The sequence below is a fragment of the Squalius cephalus genome, assembly GCF_949319135.1.
Source record: "Squalius cephalus genome assembly, chromosome: 5".
Classification (NCBI taxonomy): domain Eukaryota; kingdom Metazoa; phylum Chordata; class Actinopteri; order Cypriniformes; family Leuciscidae; genus Squalius; species Squalius cephalus.
In genome coordinates, this window is record NC_137126.1 from 28659949 (window position 1) to 28683366 (window position 23418).

At 37.5% G+C, this 23418-nt stretch overlaps 1 protein-coding gene across 1 annotated transcript in view; it reads right to left on the reverse strand.

The window, feature by feature from the left end:
- The window catches only part of eda (ectodysplasin A), a 40003-nt gene that overhangs the window by 16028 nt on the left and 557 nt on the right, over positions 1–23418 (reverse strand).

A 23418-nucleotide genomic window follows, 5' to 3' on the forward strand; every position in this document is an offset into this window, starting at 1 on the left:
GATTCTAATATTTAAACTGGGCATATTTTGGATATATTGTCAATTTTGCTTACATATGGAGAAAAATACTCTCTCATCTAATGCTGTAAATGATTCATGGACCCTTATAATTTGGTACATTACAAAACTACTATTAACATTTATTCATACATATTAATCAACAACTAAAAACTGCTATGTAGATATGGATGGACTTTAAATTGCAAATAATTTCTTGTCCAAAACTATAATTGTTGTTGTTGTAACGGGTGGTTGCAGGAAGCCAGATGAAGATGAAGAATAAAGTTCCAATACGAAGTTTAATGAGGATAATAAAAATAATAATCAGACAGGCAGGAGCAACACACACTAAATGTAGCATAGACCGAACACTGAAGGACTGTGAGGGAAGAACTTAAGTAGTGACTCGAAGAAGATAATTAATGATGTGCACCTGAACAGAATGAACTAATAACAGTAACCATAGAAACAAAGGAGTGGCAGAAAAATCAAAAAAAGGAACACATGATGTGAATGAAAACCAACTAAAAGTCCATGATAACATAACTGTGAAAGTTAGCTATAGATGTAAAATCAATAATGAAATGAAATCAGTTATAAACCCACATGAACGAGTAAAGGCCCGGGTGTAATTCCGCTCAGTCTCGTGCACAGTTGAGTGCGCAAGCCTTTCAAAGTATACTACTCTGGCCATGAGCGCAGAAAGACGTGTCCGGCACTTTGTAGAGTATTTTGTTTTCAAAGCGCTCAAGCCACATGCGCTGCTATAAGTCACACTCACAAAAAATTGGGCTGCACGCAGACCCTCTTGATGATGAAAAAGGGTAAAAAGTCTTAAAAAGTCTTCTAGTACAAGTCTACTGGGTCAATGTTTACCGGATGTAAATGACTCATGAGTTGTACAGGTTCAGCAGTCTTTGCTCTGCACTGCCACTGACGAGACGATATGGGTAAAAAATGAAAGCGCACATCTCTGTTGCCAGATTCACGCTGCTTGCATTGCCATAAACTGTGATTCAGACTTGACTGTTTTTCGTTTTTTTCTGTCTGTCTTTGTAGGACTTGATTAGTTTCAGGGTGGTTTGCAAAAATTTTGGCTTGTATGCGAACACTTCTTGTGAATGCAAATCCCTCCATGTTCATTTTTCACTTTCATATGATTACAAAATTTATGTGGCTATTACAGGTTATTACATAAAGCCCACGGGTGGCTCACTGATGCGCACTTGAGTTTAGAAAACCACTTTCACTCCAACCAAGCAAACTTGGATCCGAACAAAAGATCTATTATTAAAGCACTCAATTATTGTTTTTATCAGTACGAGTTTGTTTTATTGCAAATCATATCAATTATCACTTCAGTGGTGAAACCCTGAAAGATCAAATGGTCAACCACTACACAAAACCAGATGTACAATAAACGACATTAAAATATTTCAATAAACCATCCATATTGTTGATTGTCCATTAACACAAATTAAACACTGATGGGCAGAGATCTGCTGACAAAATGGTGTGATAAATCCTGAATGTTCTAGAAGAAGAAGGGAAAGAATTGTCAGGATGGATTAACATGTTTGATAGTTTGACATTATGACCCAATCACAGAGCAAGACAGCACTCACTTTGAGCAGATGTTCTCATTGTTGAGAATAACCACAGTCCTCCTGGACCAATGAAGCTCACTTGACATCATACAATTAAACTCCTAATGAGAGATACAATCCTCCAGAGACACACACACACTCAAGTGTGTGTATGAAATGTGCATGCAAGTGTGAAGCTGAATCAGAGTGTAATCAAATAACATTACATATGAATATGTTTCAATGACGTGGACAAAAGAGACATATGCCTAGAACCGACTGGAGAATCTGACAGACTGCAGTGGTAGTTTAGTGGTTAAGGATCTGGTCCTCTAGCTGAAAGATTGGAAGATGTATTCCAGGAAATGGAGAGTTTCTGAGATCACAGCCAGCTCTATCACAATTACAATATTGTGAGAGGCAGTTAATCCTACGTTGCTCCAGGGAGACCATCTCACGACCGGTCAATCATAAATCACACGTCATTACCATCATTAGACAATCATTTGCAGCTATTTAAGCCAAGAGTTTAATAATAAAAATTACACAGCTAGAACCTCCATAAATATTGGCAATTGAGTTGTCTTCTCTCCTTTTCATATGAGCACAAAAGCTTCCAGCACTTCAAGGACATTTACCGCCGGTTTCAAAGACAAGCCTAGTCATGGACTAAAATGCATGTTTGAGCTGTTTTAACTGAAAGCAAAACAAATACTGTGATGCTCTTTTTTGTGCGGATCTATCAATTTATTCAAAAATGCATACAAAAAGCAATTTATACATACAATGACTATGACAAACCTAAATGAAATTATGAAATATTTTTTGGGGGCCACAATGTCAAAAATGTCAACTATCCTAAAACCATAATGAAGAAACAAATGCCTGTTGACTTAATATTTATTATTATTTTTGACACACAGTAACAACATACACTGTTTTTTTGTGATTATCTCACACCTAGAGCTATATTATATGTTGTTATGGTTCATTTACGTAAAGCAAATGGTTTTAAACAAGTTCGATGAAGTTCTAAAAGGGTTTAAAAGAAAGGGCTCTAGAGTTTGAGCAAAGTATGCCAAAGTTGTCGAACAGTTTGTCAGGTTGCGAATGAGAGTGAGAGACCTTCACAACAGTTAATGATGTCACTCCCTCAGCGGAGGGATCTTTTTACCGTGGCAATCTGATTACAGCTCTGCTTGCTTTGGCTAAAGAGCACATCAGAAATCAAATGTTCTCTGGCAAGAGTTATATTTTCTCAAACACACACAAACACAAAGTGTCTCTCCGAGCACACGATACTGACTGGCAGGTCAGAGCGGTGTTTGACCTGATAGGAATGTGGACTTGAGTTTGATACAGGACGACTTTTAAAGGAAAGCACACACGTCCATCTTATAATGTGTGGCTTGAACATGCGAGTATGTCATTTCTCAATATGCTAACAATGGTTACAATGGCTTATTATAACGATTACAACAATGGTTAAATGGCTGGCAGTTTTGTAAAAGACACACATAAAGGAAAAGTGCCAGACCTTATGTGACAGTGGTCTCAACATGTTCTCACCTCATAAGCGGTGAGTTTCTCCAGTTAGAGGCCAGTGTGACACACACACACACACAGCACGGACAGCTGGATGTGGCTTTTTACTCGTACAGCTGGAGCCCATCTGGGACCAACACTGGATGAGATGTGCATACACACTCACAAACACACAGGCACGAAAGATGCAAAGAGTGATAAACTCCTCATCAATAGGCCCTTCTCTTCTCCTCTCCTGTTATATCCTCATGTCACCTTTTCTTCCTCCAGGAATGCTCTTATTATCATTATGAAGATAAAATAACCAGATAGTCTATTAATATGATTTTATTCATAGGTCTGAAATCCAAACTATGAGCAAACCTTTGGAGATATCTGGATAGATGTACAAAAATGGAAACACAAGACAACCTTCTGATGACCTACTTGCTCTTCGGTCTGCAGATTTCAGTGTTGAAGCTGATCAAAGCATGTGTTCCTGCTTTGATACTGCTGTTAGTGTTGGATTCATTTCCATCTGTCTTTTCATCTATTATTGCTCTATTTCATGTTACATCCCACGGGAGAAAAAAAGCATTATATCATCATTCCATCATGCAAATAATAAAATAAAATATAAAAAACCCTAATCTCCAATGCAGGCTGATCACTATAAATGTGTCATGGACATGGCGATGATAGCTTGACACAAAAGAAAAGCTATCATATCACTTCAGAATATAGACTGATAAAAAAGTTACAATAGATTAAACAAAAAAATATGGTCCATTTTTCATTCAAAATATACATTCTGCTGATTTTAGGGTGAAGTATATTTTAAGGCTGGGTATTAATACAAATTTCCGGATTCAATTTGGATTCACAATCTGATTAAATTTCAATTCCAAAGTAGAGAAGGATTCGTCAGACTAATTAGCCTAAAAGAGTAACTCCTAAGTTTGTGAGTCATTCTGAATCAAAAGATTTGTTCATGAACCAGACTTCACTGGTTGTGCTGTATGCTTTTGATACACTAAACATAATCAGTTCATAAGAGTCATTTGTCTGTCAATCGAATGACAGACTTTTGTGTTGTTAATTATTATGCATGGCCTGCAAGGACAACTTAAAAGAAAGATGCATTTTGCTGACATTATTTTGTGGCATATGCTCTGTTTATCAGGAAAATCAGGCAAAACATGACTGTCGCCATGGGGCTGTATTCAGGCATGGAGATGTGACACCTTTGAGAAGCGGTGAGGTAAATACTGGCATAGATTTACCAATAAAATATTGATCTGAGGAAGTCCTGTAGCTTCACTCTCCAACACACACACACACACACACACACACACACACACACACACACACACACACACACACACACACACACACACACACACACACACACACACACACACACACACACACACACACACACACACACACACACACACACTTCAGTGCAAGCTTTAACATCCTGAACATTAAACAACACACCTACGTGACCAAAACAATACCTGATATGAACAGTATGCTTCTGAAGTGAATCGCTGCGGTTTAAACCGGAAAACACACAACCCCAATTAGAGCTTTGTTCAGCAGCAACTCTTATGATTCAGAGGACAGATGCAAGAGGTGGAGAGGTAAAGAGACAGAAAGAGACTGAAAGATGTAAAGAGCTGTTTTGATGATGTAGTCAACAAACTGACATAGCTGCCGTTTCTGAAAAACACCCATCTTACTCAAATTCACACAGACACACACACACACACACACAAACACGAGAAGACGGATGCTTTGGGTTCCACTGATATTGTTAGAAATAAATATACATTTACTCACATTACACACTCTCACAGAGCATTCTTGTACAGTACATCGAAACAAACCACACAAAAGATTTATTACTGGGCTGCATAGTTGTGGCCAACCAAACATCAGAGTTCATAACACAGTAACAAAGGAATGAGAGGAACATCCATTATGCCCTCTATTATAGTGAACAGACTAATATCCAATTTGAAGAAGTCTGTTCTTCTTAAAAAATAACACTCAGCAGAAATTTGTGGTTCTGCAAATACTGTTACAAAGTAAAATAGAGCTGATTGAGAACTAATGGCTTGGTCCTAATTTTCCTTATTATACAACCCATATCCAGAAATCCATTTTCGATGGTAGCCTGCACCAAAGTCACTCCATTGGTTGAGCCAGAACACTGTCTGAAAGCGTCACAAAGCCACAGTGTTTACAGAAAGGCAATCTTGGGAGTTGTATATTATGTCGGGATAGTAGAAAGTGTGTTGACACAGCAGCTTTAAGTAGTGATGAAAGAAATATTCAAATGCATTTATGGCTTTTGCACAGAACTGAAAACTGCAACAAAGGCTCATAATCGTTAGTTATTAAATTGCCAAAACCACAAGATATGGGTTGACTTACAAAATGTACAACTTTTGCTCCCAATCCAATCTGATCAACTAGCCTAACACAATTTCAAATAAATACAGGAAATGCGTAGCAACATCAGTGAAAAAACATGATTAATGCATTCCATATTTACGCAAAACAAAACACAGATGTGTGTCAATAGCCTATTGGTTCCAGTGTATCAGACACACTCTCTCCTTCGTATCATATTGCATTTCACTTGCAGTTAGATTGTCTGTGCATAGCATGCAGCCCTGGCCTGCACAAAAATGAAAATTTTGTTATTTTTATCACTGAAAAAAATTATTTGTTGAAATTAATCAATTTTTTTATTGTAAGTGGTTGCATTCAATTGATTTTATCTACATTTAAACAAATGCATTAAGTTGAACTAAAATTGATTAAGTTCAGCTTAATGCATTTGTTTAAACGTAGATAAAATCAATTGAATGCAACCACTTACAATAAAAAAACTGATTAATTTCAACTAATCATTTTTTTCAGTGTTCTCACATGCAGGTTATTTTGCTCTATATGTCCTGGCATCTTTTTTACATAGTTGAATGAGAACCAAAAGTGTCAAGCTATATTCCAAGTCATCAATACAATAGCTTCCATTATAATAATAAAATGAATTTTATATAATAATTATATAAATATAATAATTTTGTACATATATTTTACAAGACAATACACACAAAAAGCTAAATGAAATTGGTATTCTTTATTATATTTTTAACCTGTGGTGTGGAGTGAGAAACACTTCTAGTTTATTCTAAAGGCTAATTCACACTGCACCAACAGACACTGACCAATGGCAACAGACACTTTGTCGGGAGTGGTTGGATACCCTGCATCTGTTGGTGTTGTCTGAAATGTCTGAGAAGTGATGTACTGTAATCTGGTGACTGTCACCGTTGGTCGGTGTCTGTCTGAGCCGTGCGAATTGGTCTTACGTAAGATCTTACGGAGCATGACAGACCCAGATTGTATTCACATATTTGAATAATTACTTTAAATAATTATTTAAAAATTGTAAATACATTCTTTGAGGCCCAGCTCAAACATGAGCTTGTTCAGAATCAATACAGTCTTTAAAATGTTCCTTTCTTTGGGTGCATTCTGGATCTTAAAAAAAAATCGAATAGTTAAAGTTGTGCATGCCTACATTTAAAATCGAGGTCAATGTGAGATCTGGAATCTTTTTGACAAAGCGCACTGTAGAAGCAGTCATCCCTGCTCCTGCTTCTATATACAGAGCTCGTAATGGAATCCTCTGAGACCTCCGCTAAACTTGAGCAACCTCTAAAAACTGTTACACCCTCCCATGAATATTGCCAAAATGAGAGCAGCATGTGCTCCAGAGGTTGCAATCAGATCAGGCCATGACATTAGAAAAGGCTTTCTGGATTCACAAAGAAGCATCCCAGTGAGGTTTATGTGTGAACACCGTAAAACATCAGATCATGAGCAATCCTAGAGTGAAGACAGAATCTAAATGTGAATCTAGAAATGTGACAGGTTCAACTAGCAGCCTTACGCAATACGCAGTCTCTCAAATTGGGTTAGTTTGTCACTCGTTGCTGAATAAATGGCTAAAAATGGTCCTTCTCCTAAGCATTGACACATTAGTTTGATATCTAGAGATGGCAAGTGTTTAACCTTTCAACAAAACTGCAAATTAGTGTGTGTGTAGTCACATGCCCATTTCGCCCCTGGTAACTTTGTCTCATTTGCAATTTCTGCCTGTCATCACTGTAGCTAAGCGACAACTGTTCAAGTGAGCATAAGTGTGTGCATACGAGTTTGTATGTGCTTGGATACAAGTATTTGCCCTCTTAACTAAAACCAGACCCTGGGCTCCATTTCCTCCCTATCTCTCTCGCTCGCAAACTCATACTCTAAGGGTCGTGTGTCTGGTGCCATAAGTGGTTTGTAAAGTGAGGCGTTCCCGTTTGTCTGAAGGGTCCCGAGTGTTTGGAAGGATTAATACCATCTGATGAACAGAATACAACAGAAAAACTAACAGCTGCAAAGGAGGAGAGAGAGAGAGAGAAAAAAATCAAGGACAGCTCAAAGAAGTCGGTTCTGTCATCTGTTAGTCTTCACCTCTGAGCCCCATCTAAAGCTCTCTGGGTAGTGGGTACATGGTCTGTTTCTTTACAAGCTGAATCAATAACACACCACAAAACTACACACGCCACAGTATACAAACATGCACATATGCTAATACAGACTATTACAAATGTACACACACACACACACACGCACACCAGTCTACACTAACACCAACCACTTAACCATAGTCACACTCACTTTCCCCCCAACAAACGACATGAGACAGTGTAATCTGTGTCTGTGTGCCCAGACTGAACCCAAAGGCTATTTTGGCGTAAAATTGCGGAATTCTGCAGAATGCATTTACAATGTACTACACTCATACTGGTAGCTGAAAGCATAATCATATTAGCCAAAATATTTAATTAACAAACATGACATGAGAGGGGTGAGGAATGCGTCAAGCTTTTGTCAAAATTCTGTGTAAATCTGCAGAGTTCTGCAGGCTCAGAGCCCATGTGGGCCTGGTCATCGGTAACAAACTCTTGCGGCTTGGACAACACTCACAGACTCGTATGCATACATCACAAATATTTATCCTGGACTTAAGACGGGAAACATGTAAGCAAGAGATCACACAGGCCTCCACATATTTTTCAAGGATTACACGTCTCAGCGTGTGTGTTGTGCTGTGTTGAATGCAAAACATGACAGCTTCAAACAAAAGGCTTGGCTCATCAAGCACACAGAAGAAAGAATGTCCCTCTTTCTCGCTCCTATTTTTGTTTTTCCTAAATCGTTCTCTCATTATTTCTCTTCTCTGAGACATTTTCCTCCATATTCATCCTTCTCATTCTCATGTTTGTTGCGTGAGTCACTAGAGCTGGCTTTAAACTAGAGAAAAATTAACCTTTGTGTAACACTGAAATCCCAGTATACATACACACAGATGAGGTCTCATAATGAATTCATGAGTAATGGTTGTAATACAATAGATATGGTAACAATAATGTACAGAGCAAATCAATTTGATTATACTCCTGTGAGTATAGAACAGTTCAACTTTCTATACAATGTTATTTTATTACAATCCATCCATAGCCATTTTACATATTGAAGTTCTATACAGGTTTTGTTTTAAACACATATTTTTCTTGAATGCATACATGCTTGAATGTTCAAAATAACTTATTTTTTTTACATGGTTGTAGCAGCTTTCAGTAACGCTCTGTTCAGCCCCTCCTTCTGAAAAACGCAATGTGCTCTGATTGGTCGGATGGATCAGTGTGATTGATCAACCACTTCGAGTTACCATAACCGCATTAGATCCAGGGTGGAAAAAACTGCATCTCTTGGACATGGTGACAACTAGGGCTGGGTGATATGATAAAAAATATGACCACAATATCGATATTTATCACAATATATAATTTGGTTTTGGCTTTTTCTAGAAATTTGAGTAAAAAGTGCAGTTCTAAAAAGTGTTATTCTATGTAAACATGCTAGACGGACGCATTTGTCCATTGCGATTGCGTCTTTAGTAGCGTCTCTAAGAACGCGGCACTCAAGTAAAAAAAATTTTAACTTTTAAAAACGAGTCTCAAGAACTTGCTTTTTTGTTCTACTGACCTTTGTCTCATGTTTTCCACCGCAAAAACGTGTTCTGTGCGAACCGGCTCTTAATCTGCACTTCGTCGCTTTTAAGAAACCCAAACGGAGGCATTTTAGTGTTGTCAGTGGCACTGAGCGGCACTGTGGCTGTCTTGTCGTGTTTATTTCTGCTGTGTTATAGACTGGAAGGGTAATCCTATCGAGTGAAAATGTCCAGAGCTAATCATCATTATTGACATAATATTTATTGATGATCTTGATATGATATAGTTACTAATGCAACTCAACCATACCTTTATTTTGCATATGCCTTGGGCAGGAATTGTTTTAATGATGAATATTGTGACGTGTACAGTCCCGGAGGAAAACTTAAGACTACAATCAAGATGATTCAGGGAGTTCAGAAACAGTGCTTAATTATACAATTAATGAACTGCCTTTGGTGTGGACTTTGTGCTTTTATGTGCATTTTTCATGCTCAAACAGCAACAATACACACCTAAGAAAGTTGAAAATGTAAAAAAGCATAATAGGTCCTTTTTAAGCAATTTGGCAGCAAACCTATAGTGAATTACTTAAAGGTATAGTGGAGGATTTTCTTTTTCCGGGTGGATCATCAAGACTATTGGTCGTCCTAATTGTCAATCATTCTGGTGATATGTTTACGTAAGGCCGTCGTACGTGCTCGTCCCAAGGTAGTTTTCGCTTTCTGCGCATGCGCACTTTCAGGTGTATATGTGTGGTGAGCTACGGTTTCAGCCATTCGTTGAAGCTCGCCGTTCTCACCGGGTTTTTTCAAAATGTCTGAGGGTCGCAAGAGAAAAAGTGTCTACGAATTGTATGACAAGAAGAGAAAGGCCTCTGAAGAAAGAAACAAGACCAGAGTGTTTTTGGGAGAATATTTCACACGCTGGCGTGCACTAAAAGCACAGGTTGGGCTTCCCACTGATGCCTCAGTCGCAAAGTTTCTACTCGACAGGTAAAGTTTGGCATGCTATTTGGAGAAATCCATTTAAAATCACAGCTAGTAAAAGTTAATGTAAGCTATGATTAGCGATGCTAGCACTGGCACAAGTCACGCAGGCTCGTGCATGCTCTCTCGTGCACACGTTTAATAGGCGTTCCCTCTCGGGAGCAGGTAGAGTGTTGCGCATGTGCATTTTTTCAAAAAGTGGAGAGGGCGGTTCTTTTCTAAAATTCGGGAAAATCCTCCGCTATACCTTTAATGCAGAGCACCAGCGCAAGTAAAAAAATAAAGAAATAATAAAGATTTTATGTATGGGATACAACATAGGACATCGTAAAGAGCAACTGGACAGTCCTCAGAATTTCTACAACTATTTTTTCTTCAGTGGAACACAAAAGAAGGTGTTCGGAAGGACCTGAATGCAAGTAATGACAGAATGCTAATTTTTGGGTGAATTATTCCTTTAAAAAGAGACAACGACTGATATTACCACATACAAAAGTTTGCCTCAGCAGCAGACCCACTTTTTATTGATGAATATATCATTTTGGAGATGTCATTTGGTTGTTGGAGATTCTTTTTAAACATGCCAGACGATTTCTGCACTAACCACCCACCAACATGCATGCATACACACACGCTTTGGCTATCGTGATCACTCACAGATTCACACCATCATCATCAGTCTGGCTTTTTAGAACAATCATTAAATTAACATGAGATCTAGTGCCTTTCAAGAGAAATGTGTGCATACGTTCACGCACATACGCACGCACATGTGCATGGAATGTGTTCTGCATATTGTTCAGTACTGGAGTTGCTGCTCCACCTTTCAATAGATTTGTTTCAATAGTGTTGTTAATGCCAGACTTTAATGGCTTCATTAAAACACCTTAAAAAAAGAAACATTCTTTCCTCTTGAGACATAGTGGGGGACGGGAGACCTCGGGGATAAAGCTTCATATGTTATATTTTTCCAAGACATCCAACTTGAAAGAAAAGTGCCAAAAGGCATCATGTCAACCAATCATAGGAAGAGAAAACCCCAAAAATCAACAAATAACAGAAGTTTCCTTGTTCGTCCTCTAATCAGACAGTGGCTGCCCTGACCCCTGACTTGAACGGGTGGATTATGCTATTGCGGGCTTGTCAAGCGGTCAGAAAGTGCGGCGCTGATCAAGTGGTTAGTAGTATTTTACGTGCGAGGACAGCGAGTGTATGGTGATTATGTCGAGGCTGGGCCGCACCTGTCTGCAATTTGGCACATACTCTTCTCCACCTGCTCTCTTGATTTATTCTCCCTCTCGCTGGCTTTGTTCCCCCCTCCTCTGCTTTGCCTGGTGTAAAGGGCTTTGTGTTGTGGCTTTTAAACAATTCCAATTTGGGACAAACCACAAACCACATGAAACAGAGAGAGCAAGAGATAGAGAGGCTAGTAAGTGAGTGAGAGAGAAAAAGAGAGAAGACATCTGCTCAACAGCTTGACGAGCACTCAAGTGAACATACAGCTTTTGGATAGAAGGGAAGGAGAGAAAGAAAGAAGGTGAGAAAAAGAATGAAGAGGAGAGGCAGACAATGTTTTGTGTTCATGTATGAATGAGTTTATAAAATCAGTCAGTGCATCAGTTTTTGATTTCACCATATCCAAACCACCTGAAAAAACATGTCATGATTCCTTTATCAAAAGACGACAATACTTCTTTGTCAACTAACTTTTACTTTAATACCAGCCTCTCTTTTAATATCAGAATCATTTCATATGGCCTACATATTTATACAGCAGAGAAACTTCCTTATATACCCAATTTATATTCATTTCTGGAGTCTTGCTAGATATATGACGTAGGGCATGGATCTAGCCAGAAAAACATGAACAATCATCTAAGCCGTCATAAATCAGTGATATAATCTTAAAGGGCACGCCATCCATATTCAGATTCATATCATTACCGTCAGCCTCACTCAAATGTCACCATATGTAAAACAACTTCATGATAATGTAAGTGAGGCCCCTTGCAAAGTACACAGTGCGTTTGTAACAAAAGGTTAACCATTACATTTACACTAATTTCCTTAAGCTATCCCAAAATGACCATCTCAGGAGGTGGTCCAACTATATGAACAGAAAGTTTACTAAGGCCCTAAGTAAAGTGTAGGGGTTGACCATTGATATATATCTACCGATCATGCACACACGGTTTACACAAGATACAATGCACACTTCAGAAGATCTAACATTTATATATAATTTAGTACTATAACAGTTCTGTCTAATCATACAATGACAAATGCTAAACAAAGACAGTAAACTAATGAAGATGGAGAATGGGAACTCTGGTGCTGTCAATATGTCTATAGGTGGCACATGGACTTCATTTAACCAACTATGTTAGCTTCATTAAATGGAAAATCAATAAAAAAAAAATGATTGATTACAGTTGTACTGATTAGAATAAATTGAACACTACTTACCATCAATACGACTTCTAATAATGCATGATTTGAAAAGAGTGCTTTGTAATTTGTCTTCACATTAGATATTTTAAGTGAAGCAATTTCAGATTTACTGCTGAACAGATTCAGATTGCTCCACAAATGAAAATTCCTACAGACAGACTGCAAAAAAAAGAAAAGATACCCATCGTCATTTTTTCTTTTAGCTATTTTCATCTTGGCTAAACACTGCAAACAGACGGTGTAGTTTTAAGAAGCTTCTCTAAAAGTTGAAACAGTGAAATTCTTAATATCAATTCCAATAATTCCTAATAATGTTACATACATTTATACTTTGTATTGTAGCACAGAGTTTAGTAAGTGCATTTATTCAGAAACCACAACCACAAACAATATGTTAGAGAATCATGTTTAGATTTATTACAGTTTGTCACAGAGAAGGTCCGCTCGCAGATTTAGTAGCAAACAGCAGATCACCAGCACTTTTTTTTGCAGCCCAGAGAGAGCATGTGCGTATGGTGGTGGTCAGATTGGCAAGAGTAAAACGCTTGGCAGAAAATGTATCTTTTTAAGAAAAAAAATCTCAGTTTGGGGTTTTAAAGCTTTTGACATCTGGCAACCTCAAGCAGGGAGCGTTCCATTTTGCTTTTAGACTGACACTCATGAACTTCCCTATAAGCCATTCCCCTCGGGGGAATCCCTGCCACCATTTTGAAGTGAGTTCCACTTTGTCAAGTGGGAAAGGGAAGTTTATGTGGATAGGCCCTCGTCCCCTCAATTTTGACAGAGGGAGTAAGTCTACTCCGATGTACACTTCAAGCAGCTCCCACAATTCAACTTGATTGTGACGTCACACAAGATCGCACTTAACTGTAGTGTATGATATATTAATTATTTTGAGAATTAATCGCATAATAATGTATAACATATTAATTATGTTGAGATTTAAAGGTGCAGTAAGTTATTTCTCAAATTCGTTGCTGAACATTGTCAATATTTGAAATCAACCCAAACAAACACACCCCAAAGCTCACCCTCCAATCCTAGAGTCGGTATCGAACCCCGATCATTGGTATGCGAGGCGGGTGTGCTAACAAGGACACTAAACAGTAAACACCACATTCTCTGTACAACTCTCACTAGGTGGCCTGCATTACACACGCAATGCAAGAGTGGATGTCTATTTATCGTAGCAGAAGCGCAACAAAATAATGCTTCACGAAAAATAAAGCGTAGATGATGAACAAACGACAAGGAAGCACAAAAAATTAACATACATACACAAGAGTAAATACAAACAAGAGTTTGTTGTTAGTTGCCAACAGCACAGCAGCTCCAGATAAACAGTGACACTCAAAACCAGTGTTACTCACGTATTTTCAGGCCTTCCCGCTTTTCTTAAGCTCTTTCCTGATTCATTTTCCAGTGATATTCTTGTGAGCTTTTGTCTTTTGTAATGTCTCTCAGCTATCTCTCTTTCTACAGTCTTTCTTCATATCTCCCTCTTGCTTGTTCTCTCTTCTCCACCATCATATGCCCCCTAATGCTGATTGGCTACACGTTTGTTGTTGGTTGTTGTCTGGTGTCGATCCGACCAACTTTCAAACAGCGTTTTTCAAATATCGTTTACCCCACCTTTAATTGCAAATTACTTGTAGTTATGTTCACAGTCAAAGTTCATTCTATTGATAATTTTTTCTTTTGTGTAAATTTATTTTTCTCCAACAGCTCATATACCTTTTATATATATTTTCTCAAACGACTTACAGTATATGCATATAAAATGGTATATAAAATAAATTCATAAGTAAAAAGGGGGTTTAAATAATAAATCAGCTCCATAGTGAATTCCAAGTAATCAAGGGCTTAGTGCGTTCCATTGAAACCTTGTGCACGAGTTCCGCCAGTAGTGGGCAGTCGTGCAAGGTAAGCAATGACACACACCCGAGTCCATGAGACGGAGGGAAGTTAGCGAGTGAAGAGCATACAAATTTGGAGTGGAACGCAGCCATAGTGGTGGCTTGTTACCTATGCTAAATCACATAAATGAAATTTAAAAAAAAAGTTCTCAGGACAAATAAACAGCAGGCCAATATTGCAATGATTATTTTTAATTAGTTGAGAGAAGCTGTGAAATCATGATTAAAATACAATTAATCGTGCTGCCCTAATGGTGAGGATGATCACAGTGGATGGAGTGATTGTACAGAAATACAGAGCTGAGACACTAGAACTGCATCTCTGAATCAATAAAATTCACCTTTGACTGATTATTAATAGAGATACTAAATTTCTCTGCAGATACTGATAGCCATTTATTTAGAATATCTGCTGATAGGCCTACTGATAGTTTGATTTTCTTAACTCTTTCCCTGCCATTGACAGAATTTTCTGGCTTTCCACAGTTATACAGTAGGGGCCGCTCTTATGCATCTTCTGAAAGATTACAGAATCCCCAGATCCAAACACAAGCAAAAAAGGAGCAGAAACAAGTGAAAAAAGCATTGCTTATGCACATTTAGTCTTAAAAAAACACGATTTTCTCAGCTTTTTGTTCAAAATGTTGCTTTTTTTATGAAACTTGCCCACATTCAAGTGTTGATAAAAAAAGAATGCATGAATCTAGAATAAAATGTTTGTTTTTGTTTTAAAAGCAAAGGCTGTTTTTTCTTTTGATATATTGCCTGTTCAGATATTCATACAACAAAATATTCTGGGGGCCATTACATTTTTGTGAAAATTATCAAAAATGCTGCCGGTGGCTGGCAACTTTTTTACAAAAACCGCTGGCGGGGAAATGTATTCATTTATTCATTCATACATATATAATTTACAGTAAAGGAGCTCTTCTCTAGTGTTTTTGAACTGTGAACATTGGATAACTCTCAATGTTTAGTGACATATTGTTCACAAGCTGTTTTATTGACATCTTTCTGCAGTTGAAACATTGTTTGTGACATGATTCATTTCGGTAAGTTGTACTGTGTCTTTCAAAATACCTTCTGATGTTCATGCGCTATAACTTGTATTGAAATGGAAGAAATGACCCTCAATGACTAAGGCACTACAGCGATCTGTCACATCACATTTAAGAGTGTTTTATTGTTTGAATTTTGGGATAAAATAGAACGAATTTAAAAGCTGAGTAAAATAATTGCTTTTACTGGCCAATACCGATCATTGGCCGATACATTGGTGCATCTCTAATCATTAATGATATGCATATCAAGGGGACACAACACTGAGCATTGTGAGCAAGAAATCAGAATTAAGGGCACAAGAACATAGTAATAAAAGAATATATCTATGATTATGAATGCCACCTTCATCACTCTTACTCCAGCCTCATCTGGATCAGAGTATTTTCAAACACACCCCATACAGATGTGCACGTCCACACATACAGATTAGAGCAGGTTTAGATTATGAGCATGTTATCACATATGGATTACATTATTGAGAACAACATTTCATACGATTCTCAGAGGACCATCAAGAATATGCTGGTAATGACTCCAAAAACAACACAAGCCTCTGCTCTCATCTCAAACCACAGGGAGGTTCACATATCACAGTCATACACCGAGATAGATTGTCCTGTTTAGTCAAGCTTTCACTCATCTTCCCTTCTTTTTGTCCTCTACCTCTCCAAATGGATGGAGGTTTCCTTAAAGGCAACAAATGATCAAATACACCCACCCAGCTGTGCTCAAATTAATTTAACATACAACATCTAAACTGATTTTATGGAGGAGTCATTTCAACGGAGTGATAACAGGAGGACTTGTCAAAATATACACACACTCACACATGACCTCTTGATCTCTAAGCTTAATGACAGATCATATCCTGGTCACAGAAAATGATGTTTGTCTGGAACTCTCTCAGTCTGTAAACCCCAGGGCGAACCAAACTCGTTTAGGATTCAACAGAGGGAATTACATTCCAGTGTAAAGACACACACACACTGATGTCAACAAGGATGGAAACCACCAGGAAACACAAACCGCTGCGAAAAGTTGAAATCACCACAACAGAGACAAAATACAATATTAACAGATACAGACGCGTACACACATACACACACCACAACAGAAAGACAGAGCATTCCTCACAAATGCCAAGCAGGACCAGAATAATGGGTGTTATTATACGTACAATGTCAAACATACACACACAGGCTCTTATAGACAGACTGATATGCACATTGCACACCCAAACAAATACAAATAGAAACACACACAGGCCAGCAGAAACACATGCTGGGTTACTTGGGGACAGTCATGCTGAAAATGGGGCAGTCTGTTCAGACTCCAGTCACAACCATTTTAAGCTCACATTAATCACACACACAAAAAAACATTTTCAATTTAAAAAGCTTTGTTTATTGACGGAGAAGCCATTGAGGTGTTTCCAGTTGTTTTTGAGGTGGCAGTGCCAGAGGGGTCAGAGGTCATGGTTTAGGGCTCCAGACTGCGATCAAATGGTCACATTTTACGACCTTTATTTACAACTGTATTTATGATTAACAACTGTATTTTCCTTTGGAATGTGACAGTTGTACATCTTTTGCTAGCAAATAATTAAAATAAAAGCTAGCAAATCATTTTTTACAATTAAATGAGGATAAGACTGAGTTTATTATGTTTGGGAACAAACAGCATGGGAAAGGCCTGGTTGAAAGTTATGGACTATTGGCCAACAATATGTATGGTTATGTGAAGAACCTAGGAGTAATTTTTGATTCTGAAATCCGATTTGATCATCAAGTTAAAGGAGAACTCCGGTCAATTTTAACATTGAGCTCATTTTTTTGTACATTTGGAGTGCTGTCAATACAGAGAACAACGACAAAAATCGGTGTTGCCTACACCGAGTTATTCTATTTTTAAAATTTGCACCCTGTTGACTTCAATGGGGCAAGTACTAAACCTGCTTTTAGCCTCTTAACATCCTTGATGTGTCATTACAAGTGCACAGAAAATGTGAGTGATTCCTTCAGAGTGAACACGAGTGCAAAGGATGAAAAATGAAATGCAAGAAATGTATAAAAATGATGTTATTTAAGCCAGCGCAAATACCTTTGTTTACATCCTGTTTTCGGGTGAAGACCAAAGTAGTCGATTGCCGAGTTCACGCGCGTGATCATAGGTACTAAACCTATGCGCGTGAACTCAGCAATCGACTACTTTGGACTTCACATGAAAACAGGATGTAAACACAGGTATTTGCGCTGGCTTAAATAACATCATTTTTATACATTTCTTTCACATCTACTGCAGTCAGATTCACTCATGTCCACTCTGAAGGAATCACTCACATTTTCTGTGCACTTTTAATGACACATCAAGGATGTTAAGAGGCTAAAAGCAGGTTTAGTACTTGCCCCATTGAAGTCAACAGGGTGCAAATTTTAAAAATAGAATAACTCGGTGTAGGCAACACCGATTTTTGTCGTTGTTCTCTGTATTGACAGCACTCCAAATGTACAAAAAAATGAGCTCAATGTTAAAATTGACCGGAGTTCTCCTTTAATAAGGTTGTGAAAACATATTTTTTTCAGTTAAGGGCAGTTAAGTTATTCAAACGAGGATTTGGAGACTGTTTTGCATGCTTTTATTTCCACACTGTTGGGTTATTGTAATGCTCTATATCTAGGCATAAGTAAATCTCTGGTTACTCGTTTTCGGTACTTCCAAAATGCTGCAGCGAGAATCTTAACAAACACCAGAAAACGGGATCATTTAACACCTGTATTGATATCTCTTCACTGGCTATCTGTAAAATATAGAATACAATACAAGGTATTAATGTTTGTCTTCAAAGCATTGCATGATCGGGCTGAGTAATCTCAAGCATGGACATTTTAAAAAGGACTTGAAGATTTACCTATTCAATTTTAATGTTATTTTTAATGTGATGATTTGTAAAACCAAACGTTTAAATATGTAGGAAAACAAACACTTTAGTTTAAAAAAAACAAACATTAAACTACCACTATAACCAGTAGATGGCGGCAAAGGAGAACTTATTGACTTAATAGCCATTTCCACTCCCTAATATATGGAAAAGTAGAAAAAGTCAGTCTCATGAAAAACAAAAACTTTATTACACTTTATTTTAAGGTGTCATTGTTACAGTGTAATTATACATTTAAGTACTGAGTAACTTAATTAACAACATGTACTTACTATAGGAATAGGGAAGGATTAGGATTTGGTTGAAGGTTAGTTGCAGGTTGTCATGCATAATTTACTGTTATTACTATGGTAAGAACATGTAACATATGTATAACAAGGACACTGTAAAAAAAAGTGTTACCAAAACTTTTCTTCAAATTGCGACTGAATTACACAGAAAGCAAGTAAAGAGCACTCCTTTTATAATCACTAAAGCTGTCTGTCATTTCAGTACGATACTATAGAAGAACAATGGTACATTTATTAAGAGTAGAACATTTAAATTTTCCCAATTAAAATGAGTTTTTTTGCACGTTACTGTTGTTACCAAAAGTTCATTTTATCTGCATCTCAATTCAAGATCAGTGCTTTATTATCAAATTTCCAATACATTAAAAAATGATTCTATTATTAGTAAATGCACTTATTAATGCAAAACAATAGTAATATAATTAAATTGCCTTTAAGATTAAAAATGCACCCAGCACTACCAAATCATGCGCTGGCGCCACCATCTGTAGAACTGCTCTCAAAAGTTAGTCTGGAGCCCTGAGGTAGCACGTGATGCGCATATGAAGGGATCACGTTTAATGTAATTGTCAATCAGTGTTTCAACCGCGTAAAGACATCAATAAATAAGCTTGTAAACAATGTCACATTTACATTTACCTCAGAAAAGCCATTCAGTGACCATAAATTTGTTAGTCAACTAGAAGTGGAGCATTTTGCTAAATATATGCATCATATTACATATTCATCATATATATATATATATATATATATATATATATTTTTTTTTTACTGTTCTTCAATATTTAATGTATGTTTGAATAAATCCAAGTTTTTATGACAGCCACCATTTAAATGTTTATATTTAATAAAAAGAAAAATAATAGAAACATAATTATGTAATTACTAAGAACTGTAAATAATAAGCTAAATTAAAGTAAATAATAAACTATCATTTTATTATTATAAAAACTTCCTTAATTAAGCGTTTGTATACAAATCAGTTCATTTTAACCTTCAAAATAGTAATGTAGTACCAACTGACTCCCTGCATTAGTTGAGATTTTTTTCCTTGAGAAAATATGCCATGTACTGTATCTGATACATATCCAAATGAATCAATATTGAATCGTAATCGAATCGCAAGCTTGTAAATCGTAATCGAATCATGAAATTTGTGTCAATGCCCAGCCCTACAGTGAATATTTACCCATTTATTAATCTGAAAATAGTATTTTCAGAACAGTATTTATCTGCTACAAAGGAGAGAGAAAGAGATAAAGAACATTTGTTATATTTTCTTTAATTATTTGAATAAATACTATAATATTACTTTAGAAAAAAAAAGTGATTAATGTTGTCATGCTGTAATCTAAACAAGGGCTGTGCTTAAATGAAAAAAAGGTTTTGAACTGGTTTATTTAAAAGAATCTAAAATGAACTGATTGCCCTTTTCAATATTTTATGAGAGAAAGAGAATTTTAGACAAGCATTAATCAGTTAATTTAGCTAAAAAGCCAGACTTTAAAAAAATCAATGTCACGTGACATCGATACATTGCAACTTGTTCAAAAAAATGAGCTTGTCACTGAAAAAGCCATACTGTTATGAAAAGAGTTGAGCTACTCTGATACCATAGAATTCCATTCATTTAGATCTGACTGACCCTTAAAAAAGACTTTCATTGGTGTGACCTAATGTAGTCAGGTTGATTCAGTGATCTTGATCTATCTACATTCATCCATCCATCCAATCATCATGCCGCTCTAATGTGTAATTTTAAAGCTTTGGTTCCCAAACTTACGCACACATCTGTGTGTTGGCTGTTGTCTGGGACTCCTTAAATAGATCCAGCTGTTTAAAGTAAAGCCATTAAAGTCGTGCAAACATTCTGTTTCTTCAGAGCACAGCTCTCTAACACCTGTTTGGCTGAGGTGAACTCGCTCTTAGATCCCTCATTAGCACACACATACACACACTTTTGCAATCAGTCAGACAGAGCAGCGCTCTGGGATATATAGTGTTAGCCATATCAGATCTAAGATGCTGATCAACAAGCGCATTCCTTACTGCTAACTCCTCACTGCTAACTCGAAGGACAAAGGACTCGGGCTAACACACCGAGAGCATGTGAGAAACTTGTCTGTGTATTAGTTACGGCGGTAAATAGTTGAATGGAGAGTAATTAGAGTGTGGCTGACTCCATCCGTTAATGTAATATCCTGTCGAGGAGGAATCCCATACCTACAAAGCTTAATAAGGAATAGTGTGTGTGTGCATTAGAGAGCTCACACTGCGATCTGGCCACATGCCATAATGCCTGAGAGAGAAAGGGGAAAATATTCCCTTCATTTTCCCATGCTCTCTCTCACACACATAAACTCTAACAAAGGAAAGGTCCGATCTACACTGTAAAAGAAAAGCAGGTCTGATCCACTGTAACAGGTATGACCATCACTGGAACACAAAATATTGACTGTGTGCATTAGAAAGCAAAAAAAGGTCAACTAAACATAAAAATAGGGGGAAATGCGCATGCACAATTAAATATTCAATTTCGACCGAGATATATATACAGTATTGACAGTACCGTTATGCAGCTTTACACCATTGCACTGGCACTGAGTAATGCTATTTTGTCATAAAAACAACATCAACCATACCAAAACAAATTTAAAAATGATTTTGTTTTCCTAAGGAAACTATATTAATTATAGCAGTGGTCATGTTGCACACACACTTTCTCTCGCTCTGTGGTTTCTGTGCATGTCATCTTTACTCTGACAGACTAACCACGCTCACGCCTCCCTCCATCAATCAGAGTTGTCATGGTTACACGCCTTCTTCTGACATGCCTCAGCACAATACTCACAGACACATATTTGCACGCACATGCACACAATAACACCATGCCTGCCTAGTAACAATATTTCCTACATGAGTGTCCATCCCACACTGATGCCGTGTGTGCCTATGTAGGGCTGCTCCATACACTCTAAAATCACATATGAAAATTGTGAATGTAAACATGTACAGGCTTACAAACAAGTAATGGACAATTAGGATGCCAACATCTATATAAATAACACAGTAAGCAAACAAGACAATTCCTACTAACTTTTACTGTATTGTTTGTGTGCACCACGGACGAGATGTCTCTGCACCCTGACATTCACTTCAGAAAGGCCATAGACGTACATTAGATTCATTCATTCATTCACTGCAGGAATTGGTCTGTGTGTGTAATTCTACCTCCAGTTATGTCTAATAAAACGCATCCCTGAGCCAGGCGCTCTGGATTCAGCACTAACGCACTGCCCGCGGGGTGAACATCAGGAAATGCTGCGACGAGCCTGGCCTTTTGCCAAAGGAATCAAACACGAGTCCGGGCCAAACCGCAGCGAAGGCTAAATAAACAGCGACCTGTGCCGCCTGACAGTAAAAGTGCGTCTGATGAAGAGAACTCGTAAAAAGGACAGATGTTGTTTAAACAGAACAAATGTCCCCTGCAGGTGAACGATTCACAGTTACGAGAAGCGCGTCACTCGCGGGCTTTTGACGCACAATGTGAGTGGGGCGAGAGGCAAAAGCTCATCTAAATCAGTGACTGAAGCTCAGCTCACAAACTAGGTGGTTGTCATACCTAAAGGTTTAAAGGGTTAAAGACCCCTGCAAAGTGTGCCTTTGAGCAAAACCCCTAAACTTAGATTGGGGTCTGTCCTTGTTGTATGTGATAAGGTAATATGAATGAAATAATAGCAAATTTGGTATATGTGCATATTATAATAGTAATATTATATTAATATAATACTAATAATAGTTGTACACAACAACTGATTACAACAAATACAGTGTAAAAATCATTTTTGTTTTTACATTATCACAATTTTGTCATTTCTAGTCAATTTTATGAAGCTCGATTTCCTTCATCAGTAACAAAGTGTCATGAAAAAAAAAATGCAATGACCTAATAGCTACAGGCACTAGTTTGGGTACTAGGCTATACGGTTATCCGGACCACACGTAAATGTACTATACGGTTAACCTAACCCTAACTCTACCCAAATAGGTGTGGTCCGGATAACCGTATAGTTCCCTAGTTTGATTTTGCTTAAAGCTTTAAGCTTTGCTTAATTGCTGCTTTTAAGTTGTTTTATAGTGGAGTGATTTTTTGTGTGTAAATGTAAAAGTGATATGGCTCATGACACTGACTTTAAATGGACAAATATATCATTTTACAGCACTCACTCAATGAGAGACTTTCTGTCTCGCACAATTACTTGTTTTTCAATCCTGGTCCTATAGAAGACCAAAGCACTGTACATTCTAGATGTTTTTACACCTGATTCCCCATCAGCTCAGTAGATGCTCAAAGACCTCAACTGGGTGTGTCAAATAAGACCTCTAAAATGAACAGTGCTGCCTGCGACACTTCAGAACCAGGATTTAGAAGCACTGACCTAAAGGAAGTGAACTCTTAACAAAGGGTCTCCAAACACACACACACACACACACACACACACAATAGTCTGGGTGGCAAGACATTAAGAAATTCTCTTCTCAGTAACAGAAGCTGAAGCAAAAGTGACAAGAGAGCAGG